This window comes from Nanorana parkeri, unplaced genomic scaffold (genome assembly GCF_000935625.1).
Source record: "Nanorana parkeri isolate BGI_ZX_2015 unplaced genomic scaffold, ASM93562v1 scaffold333, whole genome shotgun sequence".
Classification (NCBI taxonomy): Eukaryota; Metazoa; Chordata; class Amphibia; order Anura; family Dicroglossidae; genus Nanorana; species Nanorana parkeri.
In genome coordinates this window covers 950206-963276 of record NW_017306601.1, presented here as the reverse complement: position 1 = coordinate 963276, position 13071 = coordinate 950206, and the positions used below count along the sequence as shown (strand labels likewise).

The following is a 13071-nucleotide window of genomic DNA, read 5'->3' as shown; positions in this document are numbered from 1 at the left end:
ACTATAGAGGAAGCCATATTATCAAGGTCCCATTTAGTGCAGGCCGCTCTCTCCCCTTGTGCATCCAGGCTCAGCACGTGTGTGGACAGAGAGGGGCTGGGCGGGGAGCCCGGGCGCGGTGTGTCTTGCGTCTGGCTCGGGAACCCTGGGCATTCCGGGTCTCGGGACTCATCCTGGTCAGGGGCCAGGGTTGCTGTGCCTCGTCCCTGCTTCCTACCCGACAGGAGACCGGCCGCTGAGGAGCGGGTGAGCACCATCTTGGATGCAGTCGAGGCCGCGGGAATCGGCGGCTGGCGGGCAAAAAAGTTGTAGAGGGAGGCAGATCTGGGGTCGCCGTGAGTGCCGTGGGTCCTCTGCTCCTTGGGCATGGAGGAATTTAGGGCATAAGGTTCGTTAGGACGTCGGTCCTGCTCAGTTGCTGCAGAGCTCTCCTAAAGCGTGTGCTCACGGCGCCATGTCCAAGCCACGCCCCCTCTCTCCCTTTATTTTAACCTGATGATCTGGCAGTAAATTTTTTTTTTTTTTCCACTTCCTTTAACAGGCCAAGCTGTCCATCGAAAGTGGCAGATAATGGGTAGACCATTTAACACTGACAGGGGTGCTTGCAATGGTCAGCTTTTATTTATTTGTGTACATTTTTAGCCTGAAAGAAAAATAAAACACTGTTGCTGTAACTGCTTAAAACGTGTTAGCTGGAGCTTGGATTTAATTTGTTAGTCAAATCCATCTAAATCTGCTGTCAAAGGGTGGCTCATTTGCTCCTTCATAAAGTGGAACAAACCTAAACAGGAAGTGTGTTACTGGGGAGATAACCAGGTGAAAAAAAAGAGAAAAAAGACAACTAATGCAGCCACCACTTTTAAGGTTTGGTATATTACATTTTTGTTTTTTGGTTTAGTTATGCTTTAAATATGTCCATAGCCTGGGCACAGGCTACTTTTAAACATAGTATGTAAATAACACCCATGTGTATACGTCTCTTCTTTTGGCTAGTACATCATTTGACCCTTGACTGCTTTAAATATGCAATACTTTGTCATACACACTATATAGATATTTTATTGACATTGTATATTTTTTTAAAAAGCTTGTTTTTATGGTTTATTTGAAAAAAATTTTTATAAAGTCTATAGCAGGATGATAAAATTGCCTTTATTACAGCTCCTAGCAGCCATCCCTTTTTATGATGATTTGTACAAGATGTACTCCATGTACATTTTAGCAAAGGATTTTTTTGGGATGCCAGCACAACCCCATCACTTTCTACAAGTTCTTCCTTGCTTGTATTTTTTTTTCTATTTGGCCTCTCCTGAACTTCTCTGATACATGTTCTGTTCAAATCGTGCATTTTTAATCTGATATGTTGATTTCATATATTGAACGAGTTTAATGCACACAAGAAGTACATCTTTTAAAATTGCTTTTATAGCTTTGTCAAAGAGAAGCTTTGCTTTTCTGATATTTTAAGTCTCAGGAATGAAATTAACTCACTAAAAACAAACATTTACTACTATAAATATCTATAATATTTTGCACAGCCTTTCAAAATTTCTTGCAGAGAATCTTATCTTAACATTTTATCCTGACCTTAACCCCTAATCTTTAAAGAGACTGTTGCACCAGGAAAGGGAGGCAGACTATGACAGTTAGGAAGTACAGAAGACTCCCAAATGTGTCTGTCATGAACAAATGACAGACCTCACTGACAGGGAGAGCTCCAACACTTATATACTTTCTAAGCTTTCTGCTAAGCCCCATCTCACACATGCCTATTGGCCCATAACTTTGAATGAAGGTACTATTAAGGGGTGAGAAAGGTTCAGGATTATCTAGGAAGTGTCAGAGGTTGATCTCTCAGAATAGTCTAAGATTTGGCTGTAACAGGAATGTTTGGCAGGCTGCTGAACGTATGTGCCTATAGGTGTCTGCAGTGCACGTCATACCTGTCAAAGTTTGCCCCATAACGCCAGTGAGAGGCTCTTTCCTACTGCCACAGACCTGGATAATTCCAATGCCTGTGATTAAAAATGCCTAAGCACAATTCTTTGTTTTCCATTTTGGTCTATGAGCCGACAGATAAAGTAAAAAAAAAAAAAAACAGTAGGGAGGCTTGGATGATTGCTGTAAAACTTATACAACTATGTAGTTGATGTAAGGTAACCTGTGAACATTTTTATTTTTGTTGTTCTTGGGGTTCAGCAACACAGCCTGTTCTAGTTTGTCAGCAGAGGACTGGGTTGGGTGGCAGAGGGGGAGGGGGATTTGTCCCCAAGGCCAGTATAAATGTTGGGTTGGTGGCCCTAAGTGAAGATACTTTCTCCATCAGACCTCAATCAGATTCAGACCAGAATTAAGTCACAACTGCTGGGTGTTATATAGCTAAATGTTCCCTGTTTTGCGACCAGTGATCTCAGCTCCAGGTAGTGGAAATTCTTCCAACATTTACTTCACTTGCAGTTCTAAGATGCTATGTGACCAAATTCTGAGAGCTGCAAAGGAAGTCAGCACTGGAAGAAAGCAAAACTGTGGAAACTGTTATGCTTATATTTTAAGGAATCTGGATGATCAGGATTATATTTTAATGCTGGCAAGGTATTTTATGTATTTTTAGCATATGTACAGTATGTGGAAAAGGTGGATTCTAATGAGCTATATTCTTTAAAGACAAGTTCTACATTTCACCATGACCACCAATCACTGCGGAACCATGGCACATACTGTGGTACACCTTCTTTAACCCATAGGAAACTGTCTTTACCATTAAAGGGCCAGTAGATTGTGTTTGTCTCTCAGGCCAAAAGTTACCAGTCATCCACTGTTTATCAGAACTGCTTGGGTTAATTAGCTTCCACCCTAAACTATAGTTTTGATTGTTGATATAAAAAAATGTAAATAATATTTTAAAAACAGCATGGACACAAATGATGGGACCCATAGCCTAATATTTTGTTGCACAACCTTTAGAGACAGCAACTGCAATGAAGATATTTCTGTACCTCTCAATGAGACCTCTGCACCCACCAGCTGGTTGTTTAGTTCTCTCTTCTTAAAGAAAACTGCTCCAGCTGTCAAGTTTCAAGGGTGCCTTCTCCAGACTGCATGTTTCAGCTCTTTCCATAGATGTCCGATACAATTCAGATCAGGGCTCAAAGATGGCCACTTTAGAATAGTTCAATATTTGTTATTTGCCATTCTGGGTTGCTTTAAGCTGTGTGTTTTGTGTCACTATCCTGTTGGAGAACCATGACTTGCTGAACTGAGACAAATCGTTCTGACACTGGGCAGTATATTTCTCTCCACAAATCAACATGCCAGGCAAAACAAAACAGCCCCAAACCAAACCCAGACCTCCTTTATGTTTTTCAGTAGGTACAGTGTTCATATCTTTGAAAGCTTTTGTGAATAAAGAGCTAATGTCAATTGCCAAAAAGCTCCAGTCTTGTTCCAGCTGTCCAAATGACATTCTTCCAGAAGCATTGTGACTTGTCAATACACATTTCATTAAATTCAAGTCTGGCTTTTTTGTGTTTTTCTTTGAACAGTTGAGTCCTCCTGAGCCTTCTTTCTTTGAGCCCTCCATTGCTCAAAAAGCAATAGATGGTGCAATCAGACACTGATGTACTTTGTTTTCCTTGGCTCTTTGTCTGGGGTTGATTCTCCACTTGCAGCCATGTCCAGAGAGGTAGGCTACATGCCCATGGACCTTAAACCGCTTAATCATATTTGCAACTTTAGTCACAGGAACATCAAGCTGCTTGGAGATGGTCTTGCAGCCTTTACCTTTGACATGTTGGTGTATATTTTACTGATTTCCTCCGACAACTCTCTCCTTTGTTTTTTCTGACCCATGTTCAATGATACCAAACATCTTTTCTCCATTTAAATAGGCTTACTGACTGTTTTCTGTAATTAGTATCACACATGTCTTCAATCCTGTATTCAGTTAGTTTGAAATATCACAGTGATCCAATTAATTATAATTTTGGGGGGGAATACTTGCATATCTGTCCAGGTCATTATAGAATATCTTTGTACAAGAAGCAATAATTTATCTCTTTTCACACGTTTCGTTTTATTCTATGACAAAGAAAGCATGCAGATATACATGAGACATTTGCTTTTAATTCCATCACTTTTCCGGAAGAATGAAACATTGTTTCAATTAGGTGTAATGGCATAAACAAATCAATTTACATCTGTAAGCTTTAACACAATAAGTAGTTTCAAAGCTTTCATTAATACCAGATGATCCTGTCATGAAGGTCTTGGCTTAGGTACTTACCTTCATAAAGGTGACAATACTCTGTCACCCAACTGTGCTCCTGCATTGTCACCCTGTCACACAGGATTCTAAAGGAAACTACAAGTGGCCATTTCAACACATATTGCACAGGCATAGTTCACTATTGTCACCTGTAGAAAACCCACCTTAAAAAATGCAATGCAGCCTTCAATGGAGTGCATGCATGTAGACAGGAAGTGGTTGTAATAAGGCTGCAAGAATTGAGCAGCACTAAAATGTAGCAAACAATGAAAAAAGGGTGAAATCTGGAATTGTGTTTTTAAATGGCAGTTGTTTACCATAATTGGTGCTTTAGCAAACTAAACATCTTTTAGTCAGGGTTTACATCCACTTTAAAATTACAAAAAAGCATGTGCAATTTGATTTTAAGCAACCTTGTATAATATTAATGAATGAGTTGAAGAAACAATTAGCCAGAAGCTAAATGTTAAGTTAAATATCAAAACTTTAATATATTCTTAAGAATTAGGCTTTTATATAACATCTGTACAGGCTGAATAATGAAAGTATCGATCCATGTCAATATTTGGGAGGAAACCTATAGAAAACTTTGTATTAAAAGTTAGATATTCACAACAAGTTATTGAGGCAGCTAACCATTGACAAACACCCACACAGAAAGGAACGATCAATGCAGATCTAATAATCCTAGCTTCACAAACCTAAGCAGGGATAATTAGATGAAATGGCAAGTTTTGCATTTGTTTCATACTGTTTTGAATCAACAGTACATTTAGAGTGGGGATTAAAACAGTATGTCTTACTCAAAGTCCTAATAAAACGTAATATTTGTATTCCTAAGAGCTTCCATCTGCTTAACCGAAATAATGGAGTGCATATCTCTAGCTTTAATGAAGGAGATGAATGGAACATGTCACTCCTTGTCCTGTATTCTACAGAGATGTCACCCACAAACATTTTGAAGCTGCCTGCCCTTACATTACCAGCATCATTATGACTGATATCTTTGGCTTTTAAGTTGAATAATTCTCTCTACACTTTTTAAAACCCAACCTTGAAATGTTCTGCCAGAAAGCTTGTTCTCATGTCAGGGTGTTCTATTAGAGACTATGTTTAGCTAACTGCAAGCCTTTTATCTATAGACATATCTAGACAAGATAATTGTAATAATTCCCTCAGAACAAAATAAAAGCTTTCAGAAGATTACATTCTAAATAAAAGATGCTTATTTATTTAAATAACAATGTTACCTGTGCCCACTGATTTTTCCTACTCAACCTTTTATTTCCACATGCAGAAACTTTGCTTTTTTTTAAGTCCATTAAGCAGTACATATATTAACAACTTACATTTGCCTTTTTAAAATCTGCTATGAAATGTTTACAGCAATTTTTAAATGGGTGGCAGAAAACACCCCTTTGGCTCGTAGTTATTTTTAGTACAGAGTGCCCTTCTCAGGTGCTCATACCAATTACATTTCCTGCAAGGACATCAAAGAAACCAAACATCTTGCAGAGATTATTTGGTTGCAGAATATATAACTTACAAGGTTTTTTTTTAATTTGCTTATTATTATATAAAGTTTATTTTATTATCTGTATAAATTACAACAGTAGCATGCTTTCTTTTGACATTCCACCATGAATTTCTTGTTTAGCTGATCACTTCCTTGCAGAACCCAACCTGTGAACAGAAGACCAAGTAGCGGCCTTACAAACCTGAGAAACAGAGGCCCCGTGGCGGAAAGCCCAGGAAGCCCCAACAGCCTTAGTAGAATGGGCAGTGACAGGAAATGGAGGCTCACGCCCCTTAACGGCGTACGCCTGAGTCACAACAGTACGTATCCACCTAGAGATGGTAGCCGCCGACGCGACCCGACCCTTACGAGGACCCTCCGTGAGCACGAACAGGGAGTCGGTCCCGCGGAAAGAAGCCGTAGCTTCCAAATAAACACGAAGAGCGCGAACCACATCCAAACAGTGGAGCGCACGCTCCTTCCTATAAACCGGCTTTGGACACAGGGAAGGTAAGACAATGTCTTCATTCAGATGGAATGCCGACACAACCTACGGCAGGAACGCCGGCCGAGGACGGAGAACCGCCTTGTCCCGATGCAAAACCAGCAATGGGGACTTGCAGGACAAGGCAGCCAGCTCCGACACCCGCCGAACGGAAGTGATGGCACCAAAAAAGGCCACTTTCTGTGACAAAGATACAAGCGGAATTTCCCGAAGAGGCTCAAACGGGGATTCCTGCAACACTGAAAGCACGAGATTCAAATCCCACGGAACCAAAGGCGCGCAGACAGGGGGAGCAATGCGTGTCACCCCCTGAACAAAGGTGCGAACCAAAGCATTAGACGCCAAAGGCCGCTGGAAAAGCACCGCCAAGGCAGAGATGTGGCCCTTCACAGTACTCAAGGCCAGACCCTGAGCCACCCCGCACTGCAGGCACGCAAGGATTCTGCTGATAGAGAATAAACGCGGGGACAGGGCCCCAGCCTCACACCAGGCAAAATAAGCCCTCCACGGGCGATGGTAAATTTTTCTAGAAATCGCCTTGCACGCTCTGAGCATAGTGGATATGACTGCATCGGATAACCCCCGGTCCTTCAGGACCTGGCTCTCAACAGCCACGCCGTCAAAGCCAGCGACTGTAAAGAAGGATGGAACACAGGACCCTGGGGACAGAAGATCGGGGCGCAGAGGCAGACGCCACGGGGCGTCCACCATCAGCTGAACCACATCCGCGTACCATGCCCTCCGAGGCCAATCCGGGGCCACGAGGACGACAGTGACGCCCTCGACCGCGATCCGACGCGAGGCAACAGATACAGTGGAGGAAAGGCGTAAATTAGACCGTAAGGACCCCAAGGGGCCACCAGGGCATCCACGGCCTCTGCCCAGAGATCCAGGGCCCGGGCCACAAACCTGTCCACCTTGCGGTTGAACAGAGACGCCCGAAGATCCACCTCCGGCGTCCCCCAGCGACGACAGCTGCTGAAAAACCTCGGGTGCAGAGACCACTCCCCCGGATCCACCGACTGTCAACTAAGGTAATCGGCCTGCCAATTGTCCACTCCCGTGATGTAGACCGCCGAGAGAGCCAGAACTCGATGTTCCGCCCAGGACAGAATCCCGAACACCTCTCGACCCGCGGCCACGCTTTTTGTGCCGCCCTGGAGGTTGACGTACACCACCGCAGTGGCGGTGTCCGACTGGACCCTGACCACCAGACCCTGGAGCCGGGCCGACCAATGAAGGAGAGAGAGGCGAATCGCCCGAAGTTCCAACACATTTATCGACAGACGGGACTCCTCCGGCGACCAACGACCCTGCACGGTCAAGGAGCCCAAGACCCCGCCCCAGCCCCAAAGGCTGGCGTCCGTGGTGACCACCGTCCAATGCACTGGAAGAAAAGACTTCCCCCGCACCAAGACGGGGGAGTGAAGCCACCACCGCAGGGAGGCCCTCGCCTCCCGAGAGATCCGAATCTCCCTGTCCAAGGACAGGGGGGACTTGTCCCACTGTACCAGGATGTTCCTCTGCAGGGTCCTGGTATGGTGTTGCGCAAAAGGCACCGCCTCGAAGGAGGCCACCATGAGACCCAGGACCCGCATGCAAAACCGAATGGGCGACCACTGGCGAGCCCTTAGTAGCAGGACCTTGGAACGGAGCTTCAGGAGCTTGTCCCGGGGAAGAAAGACCCGGGCCGCGACAGTGTCCAGAACCAAACCCAGATACTCCAGGCGTGGTGAAGGCACCAGGCAAGATTTTCGCAGGCTCAGAAGCCACCCAAACTCCTCCAAGGACCGCACCGTGACCCCCAGAGGTGTCACCATGGAAGAATGCGACTCTGCCCGTAGGAGCAGATCGTCCAGGTATCCCACGATCGAAACCCCCCGACAACGCAACAGCACCAGAATTGGGGCTAGCACCTTGGTGAACACACGTGGGGCCGACGCCAGCCTGAAGGGCAGCGCCACAAACTGAAGCGTTTGAGGTCCAGGATGGGCCGCACCCCCTTTTTCTTGGGCACAGTAAACAGGTTTGAATAAACCCTTGGAATCTTTCCGCGGAGGGAACAGGCACAATCACCCCCTGGGACCAAAGGTCCGCCACCGCGCGATGGAGATCCGCCAACCGCGAAGGGGACATCCGCATGTTGGACGGGAAGAAACGGTTGCCCGGACGGGACAGAAACTCGATCTTGTAGCCTGAAGAAAACCAGCTCCCGGACCCAAGAGTCGGAGACGTGGGCCAGCCAAAAATCCGCAAAGAGCCGAAGGCGGCCCCCCACCCCGGGACCCGGAGACGGGGCCCGACCTTCATGCGGACTGGGGCTTCCCAGTGGGCTTGGCAGACTTGGGCTGCCACGGACGCTTGGAGGATTGGGAAGAGGAGGATTCATTAAACTTACCGCCCTTGTCGGAGGGCGGGGGGGGCGAAAAAGCCGCTTGTGAGCGGAGAAGGTAGGCCCAGGCTTCCGGCACTGTTCCTTCTTGCGCGCCTGGGGAAGGAAGGTACTCTTACCCCCCGTCAGATCCTTACTGATCTCATCCAAGGTGAAACCAAACAGACGGTCCCCAGTAAAGGGCAACTCTTGAAGAGCCTTCTTGGAAGCCTGTTCCGCCGACCAGCACTTAAGCCAGAGCAAACGGCGAAGCGTCACCACTGACACCGACACCCTGGACACCAAGGGCGCCGCATCCAAGGCCGAATTACAGACATAACGAAGGAGTCCGCCAACTCAACAAAGGCGGGGGAGACGTTCTCCTTCGCAAGACCCTGATGTAACATTTTAGCACACTCAGTTAGAGTCTGAGAGACCAAGGCCGAAGCCAAGACCGGACGCATGAGACCGCCCGAGACAGAGTACAGGGACCATGGTCCTACGAACATCCACCGGAGACCCCACATACAAACCCACACGAGGGAAGACCGGAAACCGTCCAGGACCAGCAGGGCACCGGCAGGAGAACGCCCCCGACCGCAGCTGCGGCGTCGCCAGCCTGCGGGGAGAGCCGCGACCGGTGGGCTGGAGCCCCCGGTCAAAGGTCCCTCTCACAGGACGAATCCCATGAGGCGTCGGGGAGGACCACTTCTCGCAGCCGACCCACCGTAGCAGAGTCTGCATGCGCTCGTCGGTCACCCAGGGGAGACTACAAGGATCTACAGTCATCCAGCCTGTCGCCCTGGGGACACTTGCTAAAAGAAAATCAAGGCAAACGGAAGAAAGGGAAAAAATTATTCAGATAAACTTTTTTAAGCTCCTTACTCCTGACGCTAGGCAAAAAACTGGAGACTTGTCAGCAGGTGGGGGGTTTGACCACCGGCAGGGGCCGCCCCTAGGCTGTAATTGGTCTTTAGTTTTGTGCCTAGCGTCCTTCTCCTGCAGGTGGCGATATTACCCTACAATTCAGGATCTACGATCTGTTGCCTGTGTCCTTCAATGAAGGGGAGAGAAATAAATGTAAAGAACTAGGTTGCAAGCTGAAGGGAAGGACCTCCAAGGTAATATTCTCTGGAATATTGCCTGTGCCATGCGCAACACAGGAAAGACAGCGGGAGCTTAGAGAGCTAAACGCATGGCTGAAGACCTGGTGTAAGAGGGAAGGCTTTGGGTTTCTGGAGCACTGGGCTGACTTTTCATTGGGGAATCACCTATATGCTAAAGATGTTCTGCACCTAAATGGAAGGGGTTCTGCGGTGCTAGGGGAGAGGGTCATGGGAGGGTTGGAGAGTATTTAAACTAGGATTGAGGAAGAGGGAGAGCTGGAATATAATGGGGCAGATATGTCAAACAGGGGTCAGACTATAATGGACGGTGGAACAGGGGAGAAATCAAAATGGATAAGGAGATTTGCATGTTGGAAACTAACATTGCAGATTATAGTACTAATTGTACTACAACAAAAGATACAGCTATTACAAGTGAAAAATTTAAAAATGGCTTGAATTGTTTGTTTGCCAATGCCACAAGTCTGCACAGCAAAATTGGAGAATTGGAAGCTTTGGTGCATGAGCAGAACTATGATATAATTGGTATTGCTGAATCTTGGCTTGGTTCTTCACATGATTGGGCTGTTAATATTCCTGGCTATGCTCTCTTTCGGAGAGACCAGTTAAAACAAAAAGGTGGTGGTGTTTGTCTCTATGTGAAAAGTGATCTAAAAGTGAGTGTGCAAGAGGACTTTGTTGATGGTGAGTGTGATGGTGCTGAGGCAATTATGGGTGGAGTTGTATAATGCAAAGGTAATTGTTGGAGTTTGTTACAGGCCCCCCAGTGTTAATGAAGAGATAGAGACTCAGCTCCTTAAACAGATAAAGGGCTGCAAGGGCGGGGACAGTAGAATTAATGGGAGATTTTGACTACCCTGACATAATGGCACTGCTACAACAGTAAAAGGGTGCACATTTATAAACGTATTACATGACAATTTTATGGTAGAGTATGTAGAGACCCCAACTAGAAATGATGCTCTTCTGGATCTGGTAATCTCAAACAATGCAGAGATTATTACAAATAGTCATATAAAAGAACATCTGAGTAGCAGTGACCATAATATGAATTAATTTAAATTAAGTTGTAAACAACATACACATACAGGGAAAAAAACACAACTTCAGGAGAGCAAATTTGCCCATGCTGAGGGCTGCTCTTGAAGACTTAATCTGGGAGGGAGTATTTTCATCAAAAAACATAGAACAAAAATGGGAATGTTTCAAAACAATTGTTCGCAGCCATACGGCAAAATATATTCCAGTAAGCAATACATTTGAAAGGCTAAAAGTAAAACCCATGTGGCTCAGATCCAATGTTAACTACCTCCCGGCCAGCCGCTGTGTATACACGGCCTGCCGGGAGCTTCTTGGATGTAACTGGGCGTGTATACATGTCCTGTTACATCCGCCCGCTGGGGCGCGCAGAAGTGGTGTATATTACATCACTTCCGCATTCTTGTGTCACTCTCCAGCTTCAGATGCTGGAGAGAAGCTGATGAAGCAGATCTCTGCTTCATCAGCTTCTTCAGGGGGGTCCTAGGTGTCATTAGGGGTCTTGGAGACCCCCTGATGTCTCCATAAAGAGGACCTGTCACCTCTTTTGCTATCACATAAGGGGGTTTCTCAGCCCCCTCTGTGATAGCAATAAAGTTAAGTGAAAAAAAAAAATAGTACAAAAATTCAAAGTTTCCCCCCCAATTTTTTTAAAGTTACACAAAAAAGAATAAAAAAAAACAATTTTTTTTAAAAGTCCCCACCCCTACATACACGCATGTAAACATGCGTCAGGTGCGCATACCTGCGAAAACGACGATTGCACCCATTACGCCGCACATGTTACATATCGCCGCGAACGTCGGAATGAGAGCAATAGTTCTAGGGCCATCAATCACTGATAACACTAAACTGATGAGCGGTAAAAGCTTTTAAAGCGTCGCCTATGGCCAATTTTGGGTATGCTAGTTTTTTGCGATTTTGCGAGTGCGCGCAATTTTTACGCTTGACATGTTTGGTGTCTATTTACCCGACGTGACCCCATCTTTTATATTTTACCAAAAAAGTGGGTAATATTAGTTGTTTTATAGCATAATGTAAAAAAAAACTTTTTTTTCTAAACATTTTCAGTAATTTCTCCTGAATATAGTAAAAAATAAAACCCGCAGTGGTGATTAAATACCACCAAAAGAAAACTCTATCTGTCCCCAAAAAATGGTATAAAATTCATTTCAGTACAGCGTTGCATGACGGAATAAATGTCAGTCAAAGTACCGCAGCGCTGAACACTGAAAAATGGCCTGGCCAGGTAGGGGATCTAAACACCTGGTCTTCAAGCAGTTAAACAAAACCATTAAGAAAAAGAAAAAAAGGGCCTTTAAAAATATAAAAATTAAGGAACACTGTTGTCATTTGACAGCTACAAAGAAAATATGTAAAAAGGAAATAAAGCTTGCAAAGGTTCAAAACAAAGGACAGATTGCAAGAAAGTGTGAGATTAACCAACAACAATTTAAATATAGTTTTAAAAAAATCAGGTCTGAGCATGTAGGCCCCTTACAAGATCACTCATATTTGGTAACTGGGGACAAAGATAAGGCAAATCTATTAAACGCTTTCTTCAGCTCTGTGCACACCATAGAACAGGATGTAACTCAAGTCCATAATGGGGATAGCAGTGCCACAGCTTCTAATGAACCACAATGGCTGACTATTGATATGGTCCAGAAACAGTTAGACAAAATGAAGGTGAATAAAGTTACCTGTGCCCACTGATTTTCCCTACTCAACCTTTTATTCCCACATGCAGAAACCTTGCTTTTGTAAGTCAATTAAGCAGTACAGATACTAACAACTTACATTTGACCTTTTAAAATCTGCTATGAAATGTTTACAGCAATTTTTTCTAAGGAGTGCTAGAGAGCTCAGAGAAGGTACAGTAAAGAGCTTACAGAGATACTGTTAAATGGGATAGCAGAAAAAATAACAAGGGTCACTATACAGCAGGCCAGTGTGTCAGAATATAAGCAAAGAGCTGCAGTTGTCAGCTCATATCTTTTTGCTAGATCACTTCCAGGTAGTAAAATAAATACACACTTTCCACCTTCATCCCTCAATGTAATTCTGAGGACCCGAGAGACTCATCAGCATGCACACTCATGGCCTCATTGGGAGAGGATTGGCATGATTATGAGTTTGTAAACAAGGACCTTAAGAAAGTTGCTATTTGCATAGCCACATTGGAATTTATAAGTGAAATAACCAAAATCCTACAAAAAATAATACACATTAATATTGTTTTACATATGT

General features: G+C 44.8%; 1 protein-coding gene across 5 annotated transcripts in view; it reads right to left on the bottom strand.

Annotated features, from left to right (window-relative positions):
• Nucleotides 1–13071, bottom strand: part of GRID1 (glutamate ionotropic receptor delta type subunit 1) — a 941602-nt gene that overhangs the window by 46568 nt on the left and 881963 nt on the right. The gene's annotated exons all lie outside the window — the stretch shown is intronic.